This window comes from Hippopotamus amphibius, chromosome 2 (assembly GCF_030028045.1).
Source record: "Hippopotamus amphibius kiboko isolate mHipAmp2 chromosome 2, mHipAmp2.hap2, whole genome shotgun sequence".
Classification (NCBI taxonomy): domain Eukaryota; kingdom Metazoa; phylum Chordata; class Mammalia; order Artiodactyla; family Hippopotamidae; genus Hippopotamus; species Hippopotamus amphibius.
Window position 1 is genome coordinate 82,319,097 of NC_080187.1, and position 27,695 is coordinate 82,346,791.

The following is a 27,695-nucleotide window of genomic DNA, read 5'->3' on the forward strand; positions in this document are numbered from 1 at the left end:
AGCAGCACATATTTATTATTGTTCATGAATGACTGAAAGACTTACAAGGCCCATTACTATTAGTATAACCGCACATATGAAATATCACTTAGTGACATGGAGTGAAAAGGACAGTTTCATATGTATTAAAAAAATACATACACATACACACATTCTCTTTCTCAAGGGCTCACCATTCACTGCTACAAAAGCAGGAGGCATCAAGCTGCAGGAGTTCCAATATACATGACATGTTGAAATATCTCAAGCATAAAAACTACACTTAAGTTGCAAAAATAAAGTTTCTTTCTCCAAACATTTTGATCTGAGCTCAAGCAAAGCAAATGATGAACACCAATGATTTTTATACTATTTAACACATTTGAAAACATGAAAGGATCAACAGTTGCAAAAGTCCTGAAACTGTAGAGGTTATTTATAGGAATGAACAATGCATTTCATCAAAAAAAAAAAAAAAAAAAGTCTACAGCAGATGTATTTCATCCTGGCTCTCAAATATTTGAGAATCATCATTTACTATATTCAAACAGCGAATTAAGCCAGAATAAAATGATGAACAGAAAACTCATTACTTCAAACAAGGCATTATATCCCTTGGTTTCCTTAGACAGCTTCTCTAGTGCAAGAGCATCATTTACCTGCAAGATCATGAGTCACAATTAAAGAGCACTCATACAAAACTATTTCCTTTTTTCTTTAAAAAGTGCCACATACTTGACGTCTCATTTAAAAAAAAATACACCACCACACATACACTAATGAAAGACTGTCTCCATATCTTGTCAATGAGGAAAGGCCAGAGTGATTCTTTGATTCCAATCCGAAATGGTGTTCGCTGGCCAATGCCCAAGGTCTCCAATTTGGAGCAGTCAAGCTGAGCGTTTCTCGGACGTTGTGCTCCTATGACAGGACTGTCAGTTATCAGTCTTAAGTGGCTGCTGGGGAGGTTGAAGGCATCTGCAATTGCACATGCCATTTCATACTTGGTCATCTGTTCATTGCCAGACCAGTGGAAGGTTCCCTTAATTGATGGATCCAGCATCCTCTTCTCTGCTAACTGACGACACACAGTGGCCACATCTTTGACTGTGTGGGGAACCACTGCTGCCAGTGGTCCATGTTCGCGGACTTGTTGCTGAACTGCACTTTATCAAACATAACAGTCACAGCACTTTCCTCAAGCTTTTCAACGTCTCCATACAGAACAGGAATTCTCAAAACAGCAGCTCCTAAATTGTTCTCCAGGACGGCCTTTTCTCCTTTGTTTTGCCATATAGATTTAGGGGACTTGGTATGTCTTCCTCTCTATAAGGTGGGTTTGTTCCATCAAAGACATAATTGGAGCTAATGTAGATTAGAAATGCTCCAATTGCAGCTTCTTCCTTTGCTAAATTCCCAGAAGCATCCACATTAAGTTGAGAAGCAGCATCTGGCTGATTTTCTACAACATCTGGCCTTCTCTCTGCTGCACAATGTACTATGACATGGGGCTGAAAATCATAAGTGATGTGATGAACTTCACTGGAATCCAAGAGATTAACCTGCTCAAATTTTGGTCTTGCTCTCCTAAAACCACAGCCAACAGCATGCCAATTATTCTGCTGAAATTCTTTGTACACAGCTCTGCCAAGAAGCCCAGTGGCACCAGTAATCAGAACCCGCCTGTTGGGGATGTTAACTTCCTCCTCCACCAAGCGGCAGTCGCCGGGGACAAAGTGGATGGAGAGCTCCATCTCCCGCCCCACCATGCCCGCCGTCTTGGCGCCGCCGCCGCAGCGGCAGCCACCAGGTTTTTGTCTTAAAGTCAGAAGTGATGTAGGCTTCTAAATACACCCATTCTGTCCACCTGTCTTTCATGCATAAATGTTGGTCTTCTCTGTTCTAGCAACAAATTTTTAGCCCTGATCTGAGGTGCATTTTTACCCCTTACCTTACATAGGAAGGCAGGCTCGCTCAGCCCTGTGGTTTCTGTGTTTGTTTAGGGATTTACCAGATCACTCTTGCATAAGCTCTTTGAAACAAAAGTTGAGTTTTATTTAGTGTTTGATTCACAGAGGAGGCTGATTATTATGACTCCATGAGCTTCTCCTGTGTTTCTTTTCCTCCTAGAACACGTTCTTTCATGTCCATGTGGTTTTGCTTGAGGGGACCATGAGGTCAGGACTGTTACAGACATTGTCCTTTCTTTCCACCATTTTCTTACTGGAGACCTGTAGTCCTCCCCAGGCTGGGCCAGTACCCCCACCAGGGATCCTGGTTCTTTTCAGGAGAATATGGGTGTGGAGAGTCTACTTCCAAGATAATTGTATTTTCCCAGCAGCACCTCACTCACCAGGGAGAGATCACATCTAGTGACAGCCTCTCCTCTAGAGTGACAGAGTCCCCTTCCTAACCTCCTGCACTCCCTCCCTGAGGGCAGGCTCACCCCTTCCTGAGGACTTTAAAATCTCTTATCTGTGGAGGGGTTGTTTATTTGTTGGGAAAACAATTCATCTGCCAGGACCCCCACCCTTTCCCCTGCAATGTGTGTGAAGGATCTTATTCCTCAGTGGTGAGCCCCTCTCCTCCTGACCCGTGTCTCCAGGTATCAGAAGTGTCAATAGCCCTCAGATGCTGACAGCAAAAATGTATTTTGTCTGAGTAGATGGAGGAATTATCCAACTGCAATCATTTTACCTTTAGTAGACAAATAATTTTTATTTTGCAAAGTATAGATTTTATTATTGAATGCTTTTACTTAAACTGTGGAACACTTGTTATGCTCAGAGTTTCTAAGCTGGAGGAAGGAGATTCAGTGGTGAAGTTGTCTCTCATTAGAAGCTTATGTCACAGAAACTAGTGACCTTCAGTTGTTCATCCAGTCAGTTGATTCCACTGGGCTTCTGCCTTCATCTGTCTCTGTCTCCCTCTGAGAAGGCAGGTGAGTGAGGCCCAGACTGTTATGTCAGGGAGAAGTAGCCTTCTTTCCTTTACTTGTGTGTGATTCTTCATTTTGAATTTTTATAAATTATATTCACTCAGTGACTTACTGGGCATGACTTGTCTTGCTGCTGCTGCACTAGTTCTACTTCATGATGAGGTAAGAACAATAAAGGGAAGTAAAGAAAGGCAAAGGGGCTGCAGTCTCTCATTTGCAAGACTTTAGATTTTTTGTTTCTCATTGCAGCTTTCCTAGAAAGTAAAATTCTGCAGTTGTTTTGCGGGCTGAAAGAAAACAAATGTAAGTCTGAATGTCATGAATGTGAAAAAAGGGAAGTGATTTTCTGCTGACACAATGACATATTCTAAGTTAGCAAACTTCAGTGCCATACAGCTGGGGACGAGGCTGTGGCAGAGGGGAAGGATGAGGCCAGCATGAATAAGAGAAAGGCAGGAACATGGCTGCTTCTGCCAGAGGCACAAAGAAGACCAAGTCCTGGTTCAAATGACCGCCTTCAGCTTTGCCAGACCAGCCACCTGATTTTTCTTTCATTTAATCCACATGTGATCAGTTATGAGGCAAGAGGGAAGAAATCACACCAACCGTCTCACAAGACGCTGGCAACCAGAACCCTAGTTGCTGGAACACTGAACCTCTCTGGCAGGATCATGGAGATCAGCCTTCTCTGAGCATCTGTATAGGTGATAAATCCAGTCAGGCAATGAAAAGAGTGCTTTGGGAAAACTAGCATTAAAAGGAAGTGAATCAGGGGTTTCTCTGGTGGTGCAGTGGTTAAGAATCCGCCTGCCAGTGCAGGGGACACGGTTTGAGCCCTGATGTGGGAAGATCCCACATACCATGGAGCAACTAAGCCCATGAGCCACACCTACTGAGCCTGTGCTCTAGAGTCTGTGAGCCACAACTACTGAGCCTGTGTCCACAACTACTGAAGCCCAGGGGCCAAGAGCCTGTGATCTGCAACAAGAGAAGCCACCGTAATGAGAAGCCTGTGCACCACAACAAAGAGTAGCCCATGCTCGCCACAACTAGAGAAAGCTTGCATGCAGCAATGAAAACCCAATGCAGCCAATAAATAAATAAATAAACTTATTTATAAAAACAGAAGGCAATCATATGATTCTAAAAGATTCTGATCTTAATCTGGATAATACTAATTGTGATATTAGAAAAATAATAACTGAATTTTATTATAAGCTTATTATGGACTAGGCATTTTCATATGTCTGTAAAATATTAACTCAGTCCTCTCAGTTACTCTGTTTGGAACAGACTCACTTATACAACTAGAGGGAAATACAAATCTGAATGGATGAACTATTCCAACATACCAAAGATCCAAGGGCAAATCTTAGGGAGAGTTTTTACAATGGCTTGTCTGGAAGAGCCCATTAAAGAAAGTGAAGGAGAGAAATGGACATGGGATTTAGGGACCAACAAGAGGCCGTGGCATGAAATCGTGCCACAAGGAAGAGAGTGAGATGACAAAGGATCCTTAATTCCACTTCAGATGCCAAAGGGTTTCTGTCTGTTGTTTTGTAGGGCAACACAGGGTATGGTCCCAGTCAGCTGAACAGACTTTAAATTCTAAGGAAAACTAGGCAAAACCACTACTAAATAGTTAGAAAAGGGTAGATTTTTTTTGCCAAATGCAAAAAAGAAGTTTTATGAGTGATTTCATAAATGGAATAGAGTAAAATAACTTCATTAACCCAGGAACTGCAGATCCCTGAAGACTATTTATTAACTCTTGAATTTTCTTATGAGTTCAAGGAGAATGAAAAAGCACCTAAGAATCTCCAGCCATATGAGCTCTGACTCTTCTCCTTCAAGACCTCACTCTTCCCAGGAAACCTCCTCAGGTCACCCTATTTTTCTCATTCTCAGTGAAGACACCTCTGTTTCTCACCTCCAGCCCAGACTGGACATGCTGTTGTCTACTCATGGAGTCTAGTGAAGAACCTCTTCTATTTATTTTTCCAACTACTGGTTAAGATGTGGGTACTGAAGAGGCCTTATGCGTGACCAAGAAGAAGGAGCATATGCCCTTCCTAGACAGAAGCAATGAAGGTTTCTAAAGGCTCCTTAGCAGGGAGTCTGGCTGGAACTGCAGACTCAGCCACACTGCATTGTATGCTTGTCTTTATTTACATTTCTAGCCTTACCCAATTAATTAATCCAATTAATTATCTTTATTTACATTTCTTGCCTCATCCAATTAAAAAATCACTAAAATGCTGTCGGATTGAAATAAACATTATTGAAATCAGCATTAATTGATAAAATTACATTGTTAGCCATAATTTAGGGATGATCTTTGCTTATGTTTTGGACCCTAACCCCCAAGAAAGTTTCAATACTCTGACTTTAATGTACCTACTCAGTGTAGTATGCACCAGCTGCAAAGAGCAGAAAGATAGTTCATCCATCAGTGTCCTCTTTTCAATTTTCTAAATTAAATAAGTGAATTTTCACAAAAGTCTGTTGCTTTTAGAAATTGAATTCTTCAGTATGCACGTTACCGATATATGTCCTTCTGGGAAAACTCTACTTATTGCTAAATGTAACCAAATCCCTGCCTGTGTTCCTTCTATTAAGCATTATTTTATCTTGTTTGTGTTTCAAGAAGGCTGAATCACGATGAAACTTAGGAGATTCCTAGGATCGCATTTATCTGAGGAATAATTGTTCCTGCTCTCTGACGACTTGCTGGGTCCTGGGGAGGAAACAGAAATTTGCCACTGGTACTGGAGTAACCCTTGTCCCTTCCAAGATGCTGCAGGCTGCTGTGGTATCCGTGTCCCCCGTGCTGAGGACACTGCTGGTGGCCAGGCTTTTCTGCGATAGCTCTGTGCTCTCAGCATCCAGTTCAAACTTCTCATTCTCTGAAAAAGAATGTTCTGGAGAAACACTCGCCTCATTACAGCTCATGTGTGTTGTTCCATGTCCTGAGGACCTGCTGCTGTTCCAGGGAACGCTGTAAACATCTTTGCTCTCCTTCCACGTTCTCAGTCTGCTGCTGACTTTCACCTCCATGTGTCATGCGGTTGGGTGTTTTGAGCAAATGAGAGTGCTGAGCCGGTGGGCCCCTCCTAGTGCCATCAGCATGTGGAAGTGCCCAAACAGAGGCACAGATGAGCTCCTGGATTCTATAGCAGCTCATCGGATGTGGACATGTGGGCAGTGCCAGTAAAGAATGTCACTCGCCACCCGACTCTGCAAGGCTTCGTTCATGAGCCACTGAGCTCACTGACCTCCAACACTCGCTGAAAGGAGTTCAGGGCAGGGATCAGGAATGAGGCACTCTGTGCTCTGGGAAAAAGCTGGCAGAACAGGCCTTCAAATAGTTATTTTCAGGAGAAAATTGTATGAATCCAGACGCTTGCATCACCTCATACCTAGAAAAGCCTTAAAATTGTTAACAGGGACATCTGTTCCTCTTGACTAGCAGCAACCTTCTACCAAGAGGTGTGATTGCATGTGACCCCCTCACCAAAATCACAGATACACTGCCCACCCTGTCACCTCTTCGGAGAAGTTCCTTGGTGCTATCTGAGAGGGTGTCTCATAGGCTATACGCCTAAGTAAGTTCCCCACCCCTGCCCCTCAAGAAAAGCTGAACTCACAGCTCTCATGCTGTGTGATCTTTTCAGTGGACAGCTGTGGTGAGCAAGGAAGGGACCCAGAACAGACTTCTTTCCTTCACCTTAACTCCAGGAGGATGTGGAGCCTTGGTACCAGTAGGCCTCTTGTGCCCATCCACCTCCTTGGAGAGTCCAGACAAGGCTGGGCGAGTGTCTCCTGGTTCTTGAACCTCCCAATTATTGGTTGATGATCCTGAGTTTTATTTGGTGGTATACACCACATATCTGCCCCCCAGCTGAAGGATCCTGGGGAGTGCCCCCCAACTGAAAGAAACTGCAGAGCCTGGTTGAAAGACACGGGGAATAAAGTGCCCCCCTCTCCATCTGAAAGATACTGGGATAGCCCAGGTGAAAGACACAAGGATTTGCTCAGTTGAAAGACTCTGAGCCTTCTGGGCTGACTGCTTAGGTAGGAGGCTGACCTGACATCTTTCCTCAATTCAGCTACCCTAACAGAATTGGTCAGGATAAGAGTGAAGATACCACGTAATAGCTTTGCTCCAAAGAAGAGGGACAAGACTCCCCCCTGTCCGGTAAGGCTTTCTCGGGAAACTGAGACTTTTACAGGGCGTGGTGGAGGCAGAGTCCTCATTCAGTGCAATGGTTCCATAGTGAAACACACTCATTAATGAGAAAGAGATCATGTGTAAGAATTGGCCATTTAGTGATTCAAAAACCCAAAGTGGGCTTAGAAACAGACTTGTAAGAGACCCGAAAGGACTCTAGGGTGACACCTCGTGGAGTTAAGTTCACAAGCAGCACGGCAGCCCACCACACAATTTCATTAGTGCATTTTATCCCCAGCAAATTCAACTTTAAAATGTGAAATAGAGTCCCTGAAAGAAAGAAACAAGAGTCATCAGAAGGCCAGTCTCCAGCTAACACTGCAGCCAGGTTTATGTACATACAAAACTTACACTTACAAGTATTTACTTAATTGGGTGTTAAGGAAAATCTTGCCCTGAAAATGGCCAAGATGGGGCTCTTTTATTGCCTGTGCAGTTAACATAGAGAAAGCCAGCTTGATAAAGCATCTTTTCAGAATTCTGACCCTGAGAGAATAAGTCCTTCTAGGAAAACTAGCTTTTCTCTTCCTGTGCCTTGGGATGTGAATGTTCTACCAGGGCTCTCAGGAATACTTACCTTATCTAGGCCATCTTGAGACTGAAAGTAAAAAGAAGTGGGGCAAGAGGCCCTTTTATATTTAACTTATCCCAACTGATATTTATAAACTAGTGAGTTTTATTTCATCATCCCTGATTCATGACTAATTTTTAAAATGAAGCTATGAGACCTCTGGTTGCATCTGTTTATATATCCATATGTCCATTATAGATATGTCTTTACCCTTGGGTGGTATGATCAAAATTAATTTGTAAATGAGCTCTACTTAATTGGCTTATAGGAAACTAAGCACTTATATAAACTCTCAGAAATATAAAAGAAACTAACCCAAATGACTTTCATGTTCACATAAACTGGGAAATATTCATTATTAAAGTAATATTTGGTGTTAAAGTTAATTTATGTTTGTTGGTTTCATTAATACAGACCAGTCTTTAGAGTCATCAACATTAAGTATAATACTTTAATTATACGTAGATTTACTAGAAGTCAAATAAGATCTTATTCTATCTGTTGCTAATATAAATTTGTCAGGAAGAAAATTAACTTGGTATGATGAAAATTTTTGTAAGTAAATTACACGTAAATGAGGTAAGAAATTTTAGGAAAGCTCTTTGGGACTACTTATATTTTAGGAATGTCTATGTAAAGACGGTTTCTCCAGCCACTCAGCCATAAAAAAAAAGAAACTTTGCTGTTTACAGCAACATGGATACACTTGAGGGCATTATGCTAAGTGAAATGTCTGACAGAGAAAGACAAATACTGTATGATATCACTTATATGAGGCATCTAAAAAATACAACAAACTAATAAATATAACACAAAAGAAAGAGACTCACAGATATGGAGAACAAACTAGTGGTTACCAGTGGGGAGAGGGGTAATATAGAGGTAGGTGGAAAAGGGTTATTATGGGATTATAGAAAATCATGTGTGTATAACTTTTGAAAATTGTAAAACACTGTAGAAGTTAACAAAGTTTTCATTCAGTTAAAAAAGGTGAACATATATTACACATAGAAAAACCAAAATAAAAACAAAAAATAATTTCACCACACATTTGTAACTTCAAACATTAGAGTTTTGCTACATTAATTTAAATGATAGAAGTTTATTGAATATCTAAGTCATTCCCAAATAAAATGATGTACTGAAACATTAATTACTGAACACTAGTTTTCTTTTACAGAAGAACTACAGATACTTAGGACAATTAATAAGTATATTTGGTGCTAAGACATTTTCTATAAGATAGTACACGTTTTTAGAAACTGTTATTAGTACTTATACTTTTGCCGGTCTATAGAATACTAGTACCAAGACAGCTCGTAATTGATTACTACTTAGTTTTCACTAGAAATTAAGGTTTTTAAGAATGAAGGATTCTAATTTATGTATAATTAAAGCTACTAGAAACAATAAAGGAAACATTTCTGTATAGAGGAGAGTGGGATGTGTATTTTTAGTAAAAGAATATATGAGGAATAGAAATGCATTTTGTTGAAAGGAAAATAATTTGTCCTAAGGCTGATTATTTGCAGATAGGAAGGAAAATCAGGGACAAATTAATATGGGTATAGAGAGCTGTAGAAGGTTCACTGTAGGAGGTTCCTGAGAAAGAAAAAGTCTTTAGAATGGTATTGTATGTCTGGTCACAACTGCCTAAGATTGCAATAAATTTAGTTGAGTTTTACCGTTAAATGTAAAGTGGTGTAAATCTAAATTTGGTTTTTCTCTCTGTTAAGAGGACAAAGTTTTTGTAAAATTTTGATCTGCTTTCAATAACAGATTATATATTCTCCTTACCTTTACCTAGTAATCTGTTATAACTTTCTGTATTTGCCTTTGAAATCTTTTGCTGTCACTTTGGTTAAGTGAATAAGTATTGTTTCACAGTGACTTTTGATCCTATTTGACCAAGTGTTTTAAGACTTTTTGCTGTTTTTTGACAAACTCCCCAAATCAAATTCTAATGAAGTTCCTTTGCACTCTAGCTAACTTTGAGATGCTCCCAAGAGTCTCTGAAACATCCCAAAGAGAGATATTAAACTTATTAGGTTCATTTGGTATGTTAAATTACATAGGAAGCATTGTCAGATGAGTACTAAATCTCCTTAGGTTAGTGTATAGGTAAATATTATTATTTTTTTTAATTAATAAATTTATCTTATTGGCTGTGTTGGGTCTTTTTTGCTGTGCGCAGGCTTTCTTTTTAGTTGCGGTAAGTGGGGTCTACTCTTCGTTGTAGTGCGTGGGCTCCTCATTGCCGTGGCTTCTCTTGTTGCAGAGCACAGGCTCTAGGCACGTGGGCTTCAGTAGTTGCAGCACATGGGCTCAGTAGTTGTGGCTCACAGGCTCTAAAGCGCAGGCTCCGTAGTTGTGGTGCACGGGCTTAGTTGCTCTGCAGCATGTGGGATCTTCCTGGAGCAGGGATCGAACCCGTGTCCCCTACGTTGGCAGGCGGATTCTCAACCACTGCACCACCTAGGAAGCCCAGTAAATATTATTAATACAGACATTCTAGAAATTATATGGAAGTCCTAAAAATCTGGTATGTCCTGGTAAAATGCTTCCAGTTATGATTCTAGTTATCTTAAAATGTTATCTGTCACAGCAGGAATCAAGTTTCTTTGTCAATTGCATTGTAATCCGATGTTTAACCATGCTTTCTGAAGTCTTTTGTTATTCATGTACAGTTATTGTTTTACTCTGATGCCTTTGCAAAAATGCTTCTATTTCAAGGAGATTCATAGCAAGGACTTCTTAACAGGTACAGGTTTCTGATGACTTTCAGATCATACCACTGAACTCAGGAAGAAATGAAAGAATTCTAATGGAAACCCTGATGGCTTTATAAAACTGTTAATAAGAGATCAAGGATTAGTTACATAAGACCGAGTGAACTGGTGACTACGGTTATAATTTTTATGGGCTCTGGCTGAAATACTACTGGCTTTTTACCTATGTTTTCCAGATATAAAGAAGCCCTTCCCCTCAAGCTAATTATGACTTACAGCAATTTGGTAAATCATACCTTTGTAAGCTGAATTGAAACATGTATCTTTTCTCTGTACCTGGTCCCTCCAGAGATTGAATGATGAGGTGCCCAGCAGCCTTATCAGATGAATAAAGAAGCCTACCTCCTGATAGGTGCAGGAATCTCAGGATAATTTTAGACTCTCAAGAAGAGAAGCATTCACCCAAATCTGTAGATACTGCTGGTGGAATCTGCTGGCAAGCCCTTAGCATGACTTTCCTGGCTTTAAGAGGCCTTTTAAAATTCAATCTGAGGGACTTCCCTGGTTGCCCAGTGGTTAAGAATGCACCTACCAATGCAGGGGACACAGGTTCGAGCCCTGGTCCAGGAAGATCCCACATGCTGTGGAGCAACTAAGCCCATGTGCCGCAACTACTGAGCCTGCACTCTAGAGCCCGTGAGCCTCAACTATGGAGCCCTCAAGCCACAACTACTGGAGCCTGTGTGCCTGGAGCCCATGCTCCGCAATAAGAGAAGCCACCACAATGAGAAGCCCACACGCTGCAACAAAGAGGAGCCCCTGCTCATCACAACTAGAGAAAGCCTGCACACAGCAACAAAGAACCAACACAAGCCAATGAATAAATAATTAAAATAAGAATTATACCAAAAAATTCCATCCTTATAAAGAGTTCCAGCAAAGCCAAGTTTAAAAGAGCCTGTAAGATCAATTACACTTAATCAGGCCAAGCTTATTGAAACCAGACTTATTTTGCCAACAACTTAGTCTTAATTTGGGTGTATTTGGTGGAAATAATGGTGATTTTAGAGAGAAAAAAAAGTTTCAATACTATGCCTTTATGGATATTAAATTGTAGTGTTGTTGAATTTTCTAAGACTCACTTCCAGGATGGCTTCTCATTACTGTGCTGCATTATTGTAAAATTTAATTGACTTCATAAAAGGATATTCTAAGCTTGTTTCTGAAGCTTATCACAGTAATCTTCTCTTTGGATGAAGATCAGATGCCACCAGGAGATTCGGAATCCTGGAAAAGACATCATTGGAAGGTCTCTCTCCAACCTAGTTGGAAGGACCCTTATCAGGTACTCTTAACTATCTCATGCATGGCAAAACTGAAGGTAATTGACTCTTGGATTAAATTTTCACACTTAGAAAGGGCCCCTCACTGGACTGGTTTATAGCTTGGACTGCTGACCTCAAACTCATCTTAAAACAAGGCTCAAGGGACTTCCCTGGTGGTCCAGTGGTTAAGACTTCGCCTTCCAATGCAGGGGGTATAGGTTCAGTCCCTAGTCAGGGAGCTAAGATCCCACATGCCTTGCGGCCAAAAAGCAAAAACATAAAACAGAAGCAATATTGTAACAAATTCAATAAAGACTTAAAAAAAAAAAAAAACAAGGCTCAAACAGAGGACAAACTACGCTCACACCAAGACGAGATGACGATGACATCGGAAGTAGACACCTGACCCATGATGCCAGACCAGGCCTGTTTACCAATTACTTTGACAATTGCTCACCTTTGCTTCTGCACCAAATGTATTTCCTTCTTGGGCTCAATCTTATGCAGGCTTCAGAAACCAATCCAGCTGTTGGGTTTATGGTTGAGTACTTCTGGTTTACTTAGGTTGGTTTCTCTTCACCAAGGGTCCAATGGATAGCCCTTAGGAAATTTAGTCTAGAAGAAAGCAGTTACAGTTCTGTTTGGGCCACTATTGATAGGATCCCCCCACTTGACCAATCAATCAGAGTTGCTCTGACTATGACCATAAAAATGAAGTTTCTTTAATGGTACTCAAGCCCAATCAGAACAAAGAGCTAAATTTCAACCAAAGAATATACCCTCAGTTATGGGATGGATTTATATGGCTAACATCAGGCTACAGTCATTTAAGTTTAAGGGTCCCCCTTATGTTGGAAACAATTAACCATACTAAGGATAAGCAGCCTAATAACACCAGGAAATTGGGACGGGTGCCTTGTGAATAGTGTGTGTATATCGTTTCCTTTCACGATAAGGATGGGTTCGGAACAGACAATCAGATAACCTTGGGGATATGCTGGGTCAAACCTAATGGAACTTCTTGGATTAAGTTCTTGATTACGCCCTTACGAATGCTACTAGCTATCTTAATTATATCCTGCCTATGTAACAAGATTGTTTTTTCTTGCATTACCAAATGAATGACTGAGCCTATGAGGTGATTTGGAATGGTTGATCAAATATATACTTCTATATAAGATTTTTTTTAAGCTCTTTATTGGAGTGTATTTGCTTTACACTCTTCTAACAGTTTTTGAGGTACACCAAAGTGAATCAGCTGTATTTAAACATATATCCCCATATCCCCTCCCTCCCGTGACTCCCTCCCCCCCCTCCCTGTCCTGGCCCTCTAAGGCATCACCCATCATCAAGTTGATCTCCCTTTGTTATACAGCAACTTCCCACTAGCTATCTATTTTACAGTTGGTAGTGTATATATGTCTATGCTACTCTCTCATTTCATCCCAGCTTCCCCTTCACACACAACCCCAGCCCCATGTCCTCAAGTCCATTCTCTACATCTTGCCCTGTCACTGGGTTCATCAGTACCATTTCTTCAGATTCCATATATATGTGTTAGCATACAGTATTTGTTTTTCTCTTTCTGACTTACTTCACTCTGTATGACAGTCTCTGGGTCTATCCACCTCATTACATATAGTTCAATTTCATTCCTTTTTACAGCTGAGTAATATTCCATTGAATATATGTGCAACATCTTCTTTATCCACTCATCTGTTGATGGGCATTTAGGTTGCTTCCATGTCCTGGCTATTGTAAATAGTGCTGCAATAAACATTATGGTACATGTTTCTTTTGGGATTATGGTTTTCTCTGGGTATATGCCCAGTAATGGGATTACTGGGTCATATGGTAGTTCTATTTGTAGTTTTTTAAGGAACCTCCAAATTGTTTTCCATAGTGGCTGTACCAACTTACATTCCCACCAACAGTGCAGGAGAGGTCCCTTTTCGCCACACCCTCTCCAGCATTTATTGTTTCTAGATGTTTTGATGATGGCCATTCTGATCGGTGTGAGGTGATACTTTATTGTGGCTTTGACATGCATTTCTCTAATGATTAGTGCTGTTGAGCATCTTTTCATGTGTTTGTTAGCTATCTGCATGGCTTATTTGGAGAAATGTCTATTTAGGTTTTCTGTCCATTTGTGGATTGGGTTATTTGCTTTTTTGGTATTAAGCTGCATGAGCTGCTTGTATATTTTGGAAATTAATCCTTTGTCCATTGCTTCATTGGCAACTATTTTTTCCTATTCTGAGGTTTGCCTTCTTGTCTTGTTTATGGGTTCTTTCACTCTGCAAAAGCTTTTAAGTTTCATTAGGTCCCATTTGTTTATTCTTCATTTTATTTCCATTATTTTAGGAGGTGCATCAAAAAGGATCTTGCTTTGATGTATGTCATAGAGTGTTCTGCCTATGTTTTCCTCTCGGAGTTTTATAGCATCTGGCCTTACATGTAGGTCTTTAATCCATTTTGAGTTTATTTTTGTGTATGGTGTTAGGAAGTGTTCTAATTTCATTCTTTTACATGTAGCTGTCCAGTTATCCCAGCACCACTTATTGAAGGGGCTGTCTTTTTTCCATTGTACATTCTTGCCTCCATTCTTGCCTCCTTTGTCAAAGATAAGGTGCCCATATGTGCTTGGTTTTACCTCTGAGTTCTCTGTTCTGTTCCATTGATCTTCCTTTCTGTTTTTGTGCCAGTACCATACTGTCTTGATCACTGTGGCCTTGTAGTATAGTTGGAAGTCAGGAAGCCTAATTCCACCAACTCCATCTTTCCTTCTCAAGATTGCTATTCGGGGTCCTTTGCGTTTCCATACAAATCGTAAGATTTCTTGTTCTAGTTCTGTGAAAAATTCCATTGGTAATTTGATAGGGAATGTGTTGAATGTGTAAATTGCTTTGGGTAAGATAGTCATTTTCACAATATTGATTCTTCCAATCCAAGAATATGGTATGTCCCTCCATCTGTTTGTGTCGTCTTTGATTTCTTTCATCAGTGTCTTATAGTTTTCTGCATACAGGTCTTTTGCCTCCTTAGGCAGCTTTATTCCTAGCTGTGTTATTCTTTTTGTTGCAATGGTAAATGGAGAGTTTCCTTAATTTCTCTTTCTGCTCTTTCATTGTTAGTGTATAGGAATGCAAGAGATTTCTGCGCATTAATTTTGTATCCTGCTACTTTACTAAATTCATCACTTAGTGCTAGCAGTTTTCTGGTAGTCTTTAGGGTTTTCTATGTATAATATCATGTCATCTGCAAAGAGTGACACTTTTACTTCTTCTTTTCTAATTTGGATTCCTTTTATTTCGTTTTCTTCTCTGATTGCTGTGGCTAAAACATCCAAAAGTATGTAGAATAATAATGGTGAGAGTGGACACCCTTGTCTTGTTCCTGTTCTTAGAGGGGATGCTTTCAGTTTTTCACCATCTAGAATGATGTTTGCTGTTGGTTTGTCATATATGGCTTTTATTATGTTGAGGTAATTTCCTTCTGTGCCCATTTTCTGGAGAGTTTTTAAAATGGATGTTGAATTTTGTCAAAAGCATTTTCTGCGTCTATTGAGATGATCATATGGTTTTTGTCCTTCAATTTGTTAATATGGTGTATCACGTTGATTGATTTGTGTATATTGAAGAATCCTTGCATCCCAGGGATAAATCCCACTTGATCATGGTGTATGATCTTTTTAATATGCTGTTGGATTCTGTTAGCTAGTATTTTGTTGAGGAGCTTTGCATCTATATTCATCAGGGATATTGGCCTGTAATTTTCTTTTTTTGTGACATCGTTGCCTGGTTTTGGTATGCGGGTGATGAAGGCCTCGTAGAATGAGTTTGGGAGTGTTCCTCCTTCTGCTATAATTTGGAAGAGTTTGAGAAGGATAGGTATTAGGTCTTCTCTAAATGTTTGATAGAATTTGCCTGTGAAGCTATCTGGCCCTGGGCTTTTGTTTGTTGGGAGATTTTTAATCACAGCCTCAATTTCCATTCTTGTGATTGGTCTGTTCACATGTTCTATTTCTTCCTGGTTCAGTCCTGGAGAATTGTACTTTTCTAAGAATTTATGCATTTCTTCCAGGTTATCCAATTTATTGGCATATAGTTGCTTGTAGTAGTCTCTCATGATCTTTTGTATTTCTGTGTTGCCAGTTGTTGCTTCTCCTTTTTCATTTCTAATTCTGTTGATTTGCATCTTCTCCCTTTTTTCCTGATAAGTTTGGCTAATGGTTTATCAATTTTGTTTATCTTCTCAGAGAACCAGCTTTTAGTTTTATTGATCTTTGCTATTGTTTGCTTCCTTTCTTTTTCATTTATTTCTGATCTGATATTTATGATTTCTTTCCTCCTGCTCACTTTGGGGTTTCTTTGTTCTTTCTCTAATTATTTTAGGTGTAAGGTTAGGTTGTTTATTCAATATTTTTCTTGTTTCTTGTGGTAGGACTGTATGGCTATAAACTTCCCTCTTAGAACTGCTTTTGCTGCGTCCCATAGGTTTTGGGTCATTGTGTTTTCATTGACATTTGTTTCTAGGTATTTTTTGATTTCCTCTTTGATTTCTTTAGTGATTTCTTGGTTGTTTAATAGCATATTGTTTAATCCCCATGTTTTTGTATTTTTTACAGTTTTTCTCCTGTAATTGATATCTAGTCTCATGGCGTTGTGATTAGAGAAAAAGCTTGATACAATTTCAATTTTTTTGAATTTACCGAGGCTTGATTTGTCACCCAAGATGTGATCTATCCTGGAGAATGTTCCATGTGCACTTGAGAAGAAAGTGTATTCTGTAGTTTTTGGATGGAATGTCCTATAAATATCAATGAAGTCGAGATGGTCTCATGTGTCATTTAAAACTTGTGTGTCCTTATTTATTTTCTGTTTGGATGATCTGTCCATTGATGTAAGTGGGGTGTTAAAGTCTCCCACTATTATTGTGTTCCTGTCAATTTCCCCTTTTATGGCTGTTAGCATTTGCCTTATGTATTGAGGTGCCCCTATGTTGGGTGCAGAGATATTTACAATTGTTATATGTTCTTCTTGGATGGATCATTATGTAGTGTCCTTCCTTGTCTCTTGTAATAGTCTTTATCTTAAAGTCTAATTTGTCTGCTATGAGTATTGCTACTCCAGCTTTCCTTTGACTTCCATTTGCATGGAATGTCTTTCTCCATCCCCTTACTTTCAGTCTATATGTGTCCCTTGGTCTGAAGTGGGTTTCTTGTAGGCAGCATATGTAAGGGTCTTGTTTTTGTATCCATTCAAGCAATCTGTGTATTTTGGTTGGAGCATTTGCTCCATTGACATTTAAGGTGATTATTGACATGTATATTCCTATTACCATTTCCTTAATTGTTTTCGGTTTGTTTTTGTAGGTCTTTTCCTTCTCTTGTGTTTCCTGCTTAGAAGAGTTCCTTTAGCAATTGTTGTAAGGTTGGTTTGGTGGTGCTGAATTCTCTCAACTTTTGCTTGTCTGTAAAGCTTTTGATTTCTCCGTTGAATCTGAATGAGATTCTTGCTGGATAGAGTATTCTTGGCTGTAGGTTTTTCTCTCTCAGGACTTTCAATATATCCTGCCACTCCCTTCTGCCCTGCAGAGTTTCTGCAGAAAGATCAGCTGTTTTCCTTATGGGTTTTCCCTTATATGTTATTTGTTGCTTTTCTCTTGCTGCTTTTAATATCTTTTCTTTGTGTTTAATTTTCATTAGTTTGATTAATATGTGCCTTTGTGTATTTCTCCTTGGGTTTATTCTGTATGGGACTCTCTGCACTTCTTGGACTTGATGAATTATTTCCTTTCCCATGTTGGAGAAGTTTTCGACTCTAACCTCTTCAAATATTTTCTCAGACCTTTTCTTTTTTTCTTCTTCTTCTGAGATGCCTATGATTCGAATGTTGGTGTGCTTAATGTTGTCAGCAAGGTCTCTGAGACTGTCTTCCATTCTTTTTATTCTTTTCTCTTTTTCCTGCTCTGTGGCAGTTATTTCCCCCATTCTATCTTCCAACTCACTTATTCATTATTCTGCTTCAGTTATTCTGCTGTTTATAGCATCTAGAGTATTTTTAATTTTGGTTATTTTGTTATCTATTACTGTTTGTTTGTTCTTGAGTTCTTCTGAGTCCTTATTAACTGTTTCTTGTATTTTCTGTATTTTGTTATCGAGATTTTGCATCATCTTTACTGTCATTACTCTGAATTCTTTTTCAGGCAGTTTTCCTATTTCCTCTTCATTTATTTGGTCTTGTGTATTTTTACTTTGTTCCTTCATCTGTGACATATTTTTTTGTCATCTCATTTTCCCGCCACTTTGGATGGGTGGGATTGTGTTCCTGTCCCACTGGGTGTTTGGCCTGAGGCTTCAAGCACTGGAGTTTGTAGGCTGTTGAGTATAACTGAATCTTGGTGTTGAGGTGAGAACCTCTGGGAGACCTCACTCTGAAGAATATTCCCTGGGAACTGGGTTTCCCTGTTAGTCCAATGTTTTGGACTCAGAGCTCCCACCTCAGGAGCTCAGGCCTGAACCTGGGCTTGTGAATCAAGATCCCACAAGCCGTGTAGAGAGGGAAAATGAGAAAAAATTAAAAAAAAAAGTAAGAGAACAGCAGAACAATAGCAAGATAAATAATATGATAATAGGAAATTAACAGATGTGTTAGGAAAATAAAAAGATGGAGCAACAACTGGAAGGTAAAACAACTGCAATACTCTAAGTGAGGAGGTGGGAAGAAAAAAAAAGAAAAAGAAAAAAAAGAAAAAAAGAAAAAAAAAGCTAGAAAAGGCCTTGGCTGTGGGGGTGGGGCTTAGACACAGGGGGCAGGGGCGGGGAGAGTTAGGCAATGGGCAGGGTCTATGCTTAGAAAGGCCCTGGGTGTGGTGGGGAATTGGGCTTAGGTCCAATGAGGCAGAGGGCCCCAGGAATGCCTCTGGTCCTGGGGGCAAATGTCCATGTCAAGGTACCCAGTGGGCTCCCTGGGCCCGAGTCGGTGGGAGAAATGCTAGGTACCTCCCCTAGTCCTCCAGTCTCAGAGGGTCCTTCCCCTTGGGTTCTCTTCTTTCCCACCCCCTCTCTTCTATTCCCCTCGCATCCTCACAGCTGCAGAGGGCACTGGAAGGCAAGAGACCAGACTCTCATGCCCAACAGGCTTCCTAGGGTAACAACTGTGGCACTTCCCCAGATCTCCCAGTCTCATAGGGTCCCTGTCTGCCTCTCTTCCTCTCCCCTGTCCCCCACTCTCCTAGGTTGCAAGCAGCTGGAGGGGGCCCTGGAGTGTGACAGACCCAGTCCGTGAGCCTAGCAGGCTTCCCAAAGTTAGTGGGCAGGGGAAATACCCTCTCTGCCTCCCTTGATCCTCCAGTCCCAGAAGGCCCCCTCCCCTGCCCACCTCTCCTCTTCTCCCCTGCTTTCCTTCTACACCCCCAGGACCAGTGAGACCTAGAGGGGCCCCTGGAGGATGGAAGACCAGGCCTGGGGGTGCAACTGGCCTCCCAGTGCCAAGTGGGTAGGGAGATTTCCCGCAGCGTCCTCCTGATTCTCCAGTCCTGCAAGATTCCCCCCACTGCTGTCTGCCTCTCTTCCTCTTCTCCTCACCTCCCTCTCTCCCGTGCCTGTACGGCCCATTCAGCTGGAGAGACTGAGGGACCAGACTCGGGAGCCCAGCAGGCCCACCAGACCCAAGTGGGCAGGGGAAAGGTCCTCCACCCCTCCCCTGGTCCTCTGCTCCTGGAACATCCCACCACCAGTCTGCCTCTCTTCCCCTGCCATGCTCCAACATCCCCAGGACCGATGTGTCTGGGAGGGGACCCTGGAGAGTTGGAGATCAGGCCTGAGAGCCCAGCAGGCTTCCTGGGCCAGTGGGCAGCGGAAATGCCTTCCGCTCCTCCCCCAATCCACTGATCCCAGAGGGTCCTTTCCCCCTTCTACCTCTCTTCTTTTCCCCCCACCGCTTCCCTCCTGTACTTCTAGGACCAAAGGCTGGGAGGAGCCTTGGAAGGTGGAGGAACTGCCCAGAAGAAATGCCTGCTGGCACCTCTCCTATTCTTCTGACCTGGAGAGATCCCTTCCCACCCCCACTGTCTGCCTCTCTCCCTCCCCCCCACCCCCACACCCCCAGAACTCTGGAGGTGCTGGCGGGGGGCCCAGAGAGTGAAGGATCAGGCCCAGGAGCCCAGTCAGCCTCCCTGGCCAAGACAGCAGGTGAAACGCCCTGTCACCTCCCCTCCTCCAATCTCAAAGCCCCCACCCCCTCCTGTCCACCTCTCCACCTCCTGGCCCCTCCTCCCTCCTTCCCACACCCCCAGGACCCAGGCGGCCCGGAGGGGCCCCTGGAGGGTGGAAGACCCTGCTGGGGAGCCCAGCAGGCCCCCACGCCGGGGAGCTCAACAGGCCTCCTGGGTGGGAGCAGCCCAGTTGCAGTTTCCCCGATCTCCCCAGCCCCCAACGGTCCCACCAGGCGGGAACCTCCCCCATCACCCAGCCACCTCCCAGGAGCGCTGGTCCTGTCCAACTTCCCCTCCCCTGCCCCCCTGACTTCCCCCAGGTCCTACCTGTTCCTACGGAGTTCCTGCAGTCTGCTTGGGCCTCAGGTCCCCCGCTGACCTCCAGCAACTGTTCTATTTGTGGGGAGACCCAATCTCCACGTCTTCCCACGCTGCCATCTTGACTCTGCTCCTCCCCATATAGGATTAATGATTGTAGCAGTGTAACTCTCGATATGGGAAGAACCAGCCAGAGGGAATCATTTCCTGGACCAAAAGAGACTGGTGAGACCGGTGGCCCAGAGACTTCTGGCTGCTGATTAATAGGGCCTAGTCCAGTAATAGCACACTGAGTGACCTGTCAGTGAAATCCTGGCCTGACTCAGCATGAGCATTCCTAGCACCGTGGGACAAAATGGTCATGAAATGCCTCCCAAAACATGGTTGAATTTATGACCTGAGGAGGCCCTGCCACCTAAGAAATGTCACTCACCATGCGACTGTACAAGGATTGGTTCATTAGCCACTGCCGTCCCTGACCTCCAACACAATTTGAAAGGAATTCAGGGAGGAAACCAGGAATGAGGCCCTCTGTGCTCTGGGATAACACTGGCAGAACAGGCCTTCAGGTAGTTAGATGTTTTCAGGAGAAATCTTTATGAATGCAAATTCTTGCGTCTTCTCATACCTAAAAAAGCACTAAGATTGTTAATGGAGACATCTGTTCCTCCTGACTAGCAGCAGCCTTTTACCAAGATGTGTGTTCAGTTGCAGATACCCCCTTAGCCAAGATCATATATATACGCACCTCTCCGCTTACCTCTTTGGAGCCATTCCACGGAGGTGTCTGAGAGGCTATCTCCCAGGCTATAGTCCTCAGTAAGTCCCCCTACCCCCACCAAAAACTGAACGCAGAGCTCTTGTGTTCTGTGGGGGTGGTTTCTGTCCGCAAAGGGTTCCCTCTATTTACTGTATTTCTCGGGGAGACTGGACAGCCTGAATCTGCAGCGCTCGGCAGGCAGAGAGGGTACAGTCATGGCCGTAACCACACTCTCCCTCCCTGTGCTCACGAGATGCAGCTGCTTCAAGCAGGCACGGCCCTGAGATGTGTCACCGCTCCAGGGGAACCCGTTTGGGGGCCGTGGATCCCTGTGCCCTTCTGCCGTCACGCTGCACAGGGACCTACCTGTGCTGGACGGGCGTGTGGTTTAGCACCCTCGCCCGTCAGCCCCCGGAGCCCCACCTCCCCCTTCCTTCGTCCCCTCAGCGCTCCGCTACTTCCATACATGATCCAGGTGGGGCTACAGAGCTCTTTTGAGGTAGCATACGCATATGCAGCCACGTCATACAGTTTCTGCCTGTGGAATATAAAAGACCGGAAGGAGAGGTAAATGCATGTTACTAAGTGAATGAGGAGCCGGTCTGAAAAGGCTACATACCATGTGATTCCAACTATATAACCTTCTGGAAATGGAAAAACTATGAAGAAGTAGAAAGATCAGTGGTTTCCAAGGGTTGGGGGGAATGAACAGGTGGAGCACAGAGGATTTTTAGGGTGGTGACACTGTAATGGTAATGTCACCATACATTTGTCCAAACCCGTAGAATACACCACAGCAAGAGTGAACCTAAATGTAAACTGTGGACGCTGGCTGACAGTGGTGTGTAACTGTTGGTTCATCGATTATAACAGATGTTCCACCTGGTGGGAGATGTTGACGATGGGGAAGGCTCTGACTGTATATGTGCTGGGAGTCTTTGGGAAATCCCTATACAGTCAGCTTTCAATATGCTGTGAACCTACAACTGCTCTAAAAAATTTTTTTAATGTTTAAAATATACAAGAGCTAAAGAAACAGTCTTCTTTCAGTGTAAGGCTCAGTTCTTCCAAAACAAAGCCTTTTTTTTTTTTTTTTTTTTAACTCTGGAGAAAACTCTCCTGCAAGGAGACAGAGGTCTGCATAGAACAGAAGCTGGCTCTGCCGACTTGGTCTCTGTCTTTGTCCATCCTGGCCAGTAGGTGGCACTCATACCTCATAAATATTCTAAAAATCCACAAAATATAATGAATCATGTTTTCTATTTCCTTTTTTGTAACAGCTAAGTTAACACGGACATTCCGTCATTTCCCAAAGGTATTCACAAGGAGGGAAAAAAATGCTAGCATATTAGTTTCTGACAAACCTAGAACTTTCATTCAACTTTCACTTTTATGTCTGTAGTCTTAAAGGGAAATTGACAGCCAGAAACTATAATGGAAATGGAAACAGCTGAATGAATGGACAGCACAGCTTAATGCAGAGTGAATGGGGAGCACAATGGGGATTTTAATACTGAGGGGAAGGCAAGGATTGTGCTATGGGAGTGAAACAATGGGATCCAGGAAAGCAGAGAGGAAAGGGGGTGTGTGCCAGGTATTGGAATCAGCAAATACATATATATTATATGTGTAGTATATTTTGTATCCATATGTACCGTATATGTGTACTATTGTATTAGTTATATAATCGCATACAACTGATGAGACTCAATGGATGATACCCTGCTAAGTGCTCTTAAATATTCTAGTGTGTTTAATACAACAGCTCTGGGAATATTTTCACTTACTTTCTCTTTGAGGAAACTGAGGCTCAGGGAAGTTAAGTGATTCCCCAGGATCACACATATGTCCTGGAAGAACCTAGATTCAACGCAGAATCTTATTATCATATCATAAATAATTACTGAAGTTTCATCTTGTGCAGTTCTCAAACCCTTTGTTTTCTTCTTCAGTGCTTTCTGAAGATCATTCTTCCCTGGCTGCATCCTAAGTGCACTGGCTACTCCAGCTCTGTGCCCTTTCCAGGCTCTCCTTTTCTGGCTCAGTCATAAAAGTTGAAGGTTTTCATAAGCTTTAGGTCATCTTCTCATTCCCCTGACTACTCCTAAGGAAGGACATCCGTTACCATGTATTGATTTCCAAATAGGCAACAAACAACTGCATCTTAGTCTCTCCAGGATGTACATTGTTGCAGAATCCAGTCCACATGTTCATCTATCAGTGGAAAGTCTGCCTTTAGATGTTTCTTGGGCACTTGATAGACTACATCTGTTTTTCTCCTTTCTTGACATGCCTCACTTCTGCTTCTGGTGAGACAACCCCTTGTCCTCTGCTTATCATTGTAACATGAAACATAATTGAAATTCATTGATCATGGTGGTTCTTTTTTCATCTCTTTCTTTTCCAAACTGAAAGCGCCAGAGGAAGAGGTTTTTTAATTTGCTTTTCAACTTTGTGTTCTCAGAACAATCACATAATCTGACATAGAAATATGAAGTTTTAAAACATAACTGACTGGAAAAAATGAATGGGTTGGGTGAATTCATCATAGTTTTCCAATATTGGTTGCATATTTAGGTTATTTCCTTTTTAAGAATACACAAATCCAAGATATCTTCTGGGGAAGAATTTCGTTAACTAAAGAAGAAAGTAATTGAGAAAAGATAAAGTTGAACATATTGTGCTACATTTGAATACATTAAAAGTGTGAACATGATATCATATGAACAAAACTATTTTAAATACCATCCATAATATGACTGAGATAAAGTAGATAACTGCTACGTGAATACGCTAGAGGCCTTAGCATAATAAACACTGTCACTTTAAATTCCTGTTCTGATAATTCCAAAAGCTACTCTATCTGAGCCTAGGTCTGATACTTGCTCTTTCTCTTCACACTGTGTTATTCACCTTTCAGTATCACTTGTAATTTTCTATTGAAAGTTGGAATGATGTACTGGGTAAAAGTAACTGATGTAATCTGGCCTTTAGAACGAGGTTTTACATTTATCTTGCTAGGAGTTGGGTTGTGTTTACTATTTGCCATAGCTGCAGAAGTCAGAAGCTAAAATTTCCTCTTTTGGCAATGATTTTTTTTCTCCCCTGTTGTCAGGTGGTTTCCCTAGAGACTGCTTCTTATATAAAACCATAGAGTGCCGTTCTTTCCTGTTGTAATCCCCTGTTATACAGGAATCCTGTTGATGTGATGGTAGGTATGGGGAGGAGAAGTGTTCTATAATCCTGTGATTAGGTCTCAGTTTTTTAGTGAGCCCATGCCCCTGGGCTGTGACCTTCAAAACTTCCGATGTTTTAGTATGTGGATTGAGATCTTTCAAATGAGCAAAGTCCTTTTGTTAAAATTAAACTGAATGTAAATAATGTTAGAACAGCATTGTACTTTTGACCTGGTCTCTGTTTTTGCCCTCTTTGTTTTTGATGTCAGCCAAGTTGCCTTATCCTTCTGGATTGGTCTTCTTGACAATGCATTTGTTAGAAGTACTTGATAAGTAACCACCATAGGAGAAAGGTCTACATCTTGTTCACTATTGTATCATTAGCAGAGAGTACATAATAATGACCAAAGGTATAAATATTTACAAATAATATTCTCAGATTTTCCATCAGACCTCTCTTCAGAAGCTGCTGTTACCTCCCCAAGGAAACCTTATATTGAGGCAATTAATAGGCATCATTAGATTCTTTAGTCCACTTGTAGGGGCCTCTTGGTTCATTAGTCTCCAGGTCACAGTAAAGATGCAAGGCAGTGAAGATGGAGGGCATATGATGCTAGATAACATTAGACGTCTTTGATTTTGTGGTTTGAGTCTTGTAATTGTATAAATTCTTTTTCATTTAGTATTATTCTGGGCCATGGTTGTCTTGCTGCTTCTGACTTATTTTGTTTTGTCTTGAAACAGAAACCATAGGAGAGAAATAAGAATGGAAATATAAAGGGCTCATCCCATTCTTTGCCATAATTTTCAATACATCTTTTTTTTTCTTTCTCATTCAACTTTCTTAGGAAGCTTCATTGCCTTTGAATGCACTGAGGCAAAAGGAAAACAAATGCAACTCTGACTATGATGAGAGTGAAAGAAGTAAAGTGACTCCCCTGGTGAAACAATGACAATGGGAATTCTTCTCCTATTACCCTCCACCTACTCCAGTATGGTTTCTGCTGATGAATTCCACCCAATCAGCTCCCATTAAGGTCAGTTCCATCTGTTTCCCATGTAGTGGATGATTTCAATCTACAGAGCAGCTTGGTGACATTCAACATCCTATTAATCAAAATGATGATAAATTATCATTGTAAATACTTCAATGTCATGACCTAAAGTATATCAAATGTTAAACATGTTGAAGTGAGGTCTCAATACATCAAATCCATGAAGTCTCTTCAGAGACAAAAATATTTCCAAAAAGGGAAGACCATGCTGAGAAGAAATAATCCACATCCATTCTAGGTCCCATCCTATTTCTCTCCTCCACTCCCTAAAGAAAACCTCTCTAACCAGTTTTCTATTTATATTGTCATGGCTTCTCTTCTTCACCCTTCCACCTTCTCCATGATGGTTTCTACTGATTAATTCTACCAAACAGCCTCTCCCTAAGGTTGCCAATGCCATCTGTTTTCCAATGTAGGGGACCGCTTCCATCCACATTTTTTGCAAATGCCTTGAGTCTCCTAAGCAGTTTCAGTTTGTACACATGGTTTTATCACCATTCTCTCTCCTGTGTTATCATATGGCCATTCCACCTCTGCTTCCTTTGTGGCGTTCCCTCCCTTTTCAGGTTGGAAGTCATAGGACTCATTTTAAGTCCTTTTCTCATTTGATACTCTCTTCTCACTTGATCACTTCTGCTGCCATGCCTTCCAATTCATGGAACTGCTTGTAAATTGCAAACCCAAATAATCCAAATGGACATTTGTAGTAGATGTCTACCAGCCAACTACAGAGAATATGCACAACTTTTGTGTTTATATCCTCACATGGGCTGATGTGCCTTGTGCAGAGAGAATTCCATGTTTTACCGCAACATTATAGCGAGAACATTATAGCATTAAACCTGATAGTTCTAACATTAATTAGTATTAATTTTAAACATAACAAGTATTATTTATCCAGTAACATTACTGTCTTTAGGTTACTTTCCCTACAAAAATCAAAGACACAAGCAAGCAGGACTGGATTTCTTATGTTTACCTCTATATCCGGAGGGATACACCCTGGTTTAGAGGAAGTCTATTTTACTGCTAACTTGAATGTAATACTGATAGATAAATGAATTGTACCACCAATTGTTATAATCAGATTGCACATTCAGGCTTGGTGTATCTTTTTTAAAGACAAAACTAGTACAAGATGTTTTTTATACAAAGAATTTAATAAACATAGCAAAATAATAAATTGACAAAATACAAAGATATATTGTATTAACCACAGTATAAAAATGCACATAATGTTACATGAACTAAAAATAATTAAATGATATAGTTAAATAAATAAATAAATATTTAAATCGAGAAATAAATAGATCATTAGGACATGTGTAAGCAACTTATGCCTATAGAGTTGAACATGATGTTGCTTGATATTCCTGAAAACATTTGCGAAATTGATTCAGTTCAGGGCATGATGACAGCAGAAATGAGAGCCTTTGACCTGGCAGCACAGGTGGAAGGGTGGTCTTGTTAGTCAGTGAGAATCCTTTCTGTGTTGAACCAGGTGTGTGTCATTCCTTCCTCCTGAGTCTTTCTTGCAAGTTGGCCGAGGAAGAGAAGGATCTCATGACTTCTGCTCTGACGATCTCCCAGGCACAAGGGCTGTGTTTCTTCTCTTGCAGATAGAGAGTGATTCTGTGGAAATATTTCCTCACAGCCAGGATGGAGTCCTCCTTCATCAGGGGAGTCCCTTCCAGCCCCGCCCCCTGCATCAGACAGCCTTGCAGGTCAGTGAGCTGCTGATAAAGTGCAGTGCAGAACTTGTCCAGCAGGGTCTCATTCCAAGCAGCAGCTGAGTCCTCTGTGCTGAAGAGCTGGAAGGTCTTCTGGATCATCTCATGGAGGACAGAGATGGCTTGAGCCTTCTGAAACTGGTTGCCAGCAAACGCCTCCTTAGGGAATCCAAAGTCATTTCTGTCCTGCAGGCAGGAGGAAGTGGAGATTCTCCTCATTTGTTGCAGGAGCATCAGGGCCCTCCTGTTAGCCAGGCTGTGGGTCAGAGGCAGGTCACAGCCCAGAGAGCAGACGGAGTTGCAGCTGAGCAGCAGCAGGGCCAGGAGTAAGGACAGGGGTGGGGCCATTGGGGACCTCATAGATGCTGCTGGCCTGGCGGAGGTGGGTGACTCTGTGAACCCTGCTCTCTAGGTTCTCTGAAGACCTTCCTTCAGGCTGTGTCTTAAATAGGGAACCCCTGCATTTCCATTTTCTGAATGTAAATTTCTACTTCTGCTTTTGCTTTTCACTTTCCACTCTCCAAATGGGTTAGGGCAGCGTTTCTCAACGATTATTTTTTTCCATTATTGCCTCCCCTTCCCCTGCCCCCAGAACCTGTTTACATAGTTTTTTCTAATTGCGCCCCCATGAAAGTTTGAAAACACATATGTACTGTGTATCTATTT

General features: G+C 41.7%; 2 pseudogenes; both read right to left on the reverse strand.

The window, feature by feature from the left end:
* Positions 1-509: 509 nt before the first annotated feature.
* LOC130844389 (methionine adenosyltransferase 2 subunit beta-like) lies at positions 510-1,780 on the reverse strand (annotated as a pseudogene).
* Positions 1,781-26,770: 24,990 nt separating this feature from the next.
* On the reverse strand, positions 26,771-27,377 carry LOC130844390 (interferon alpha-1-like; annotated as a pseudogene).
* Positions 27,378-27,695: the final 318 nt, after the last annotated feature.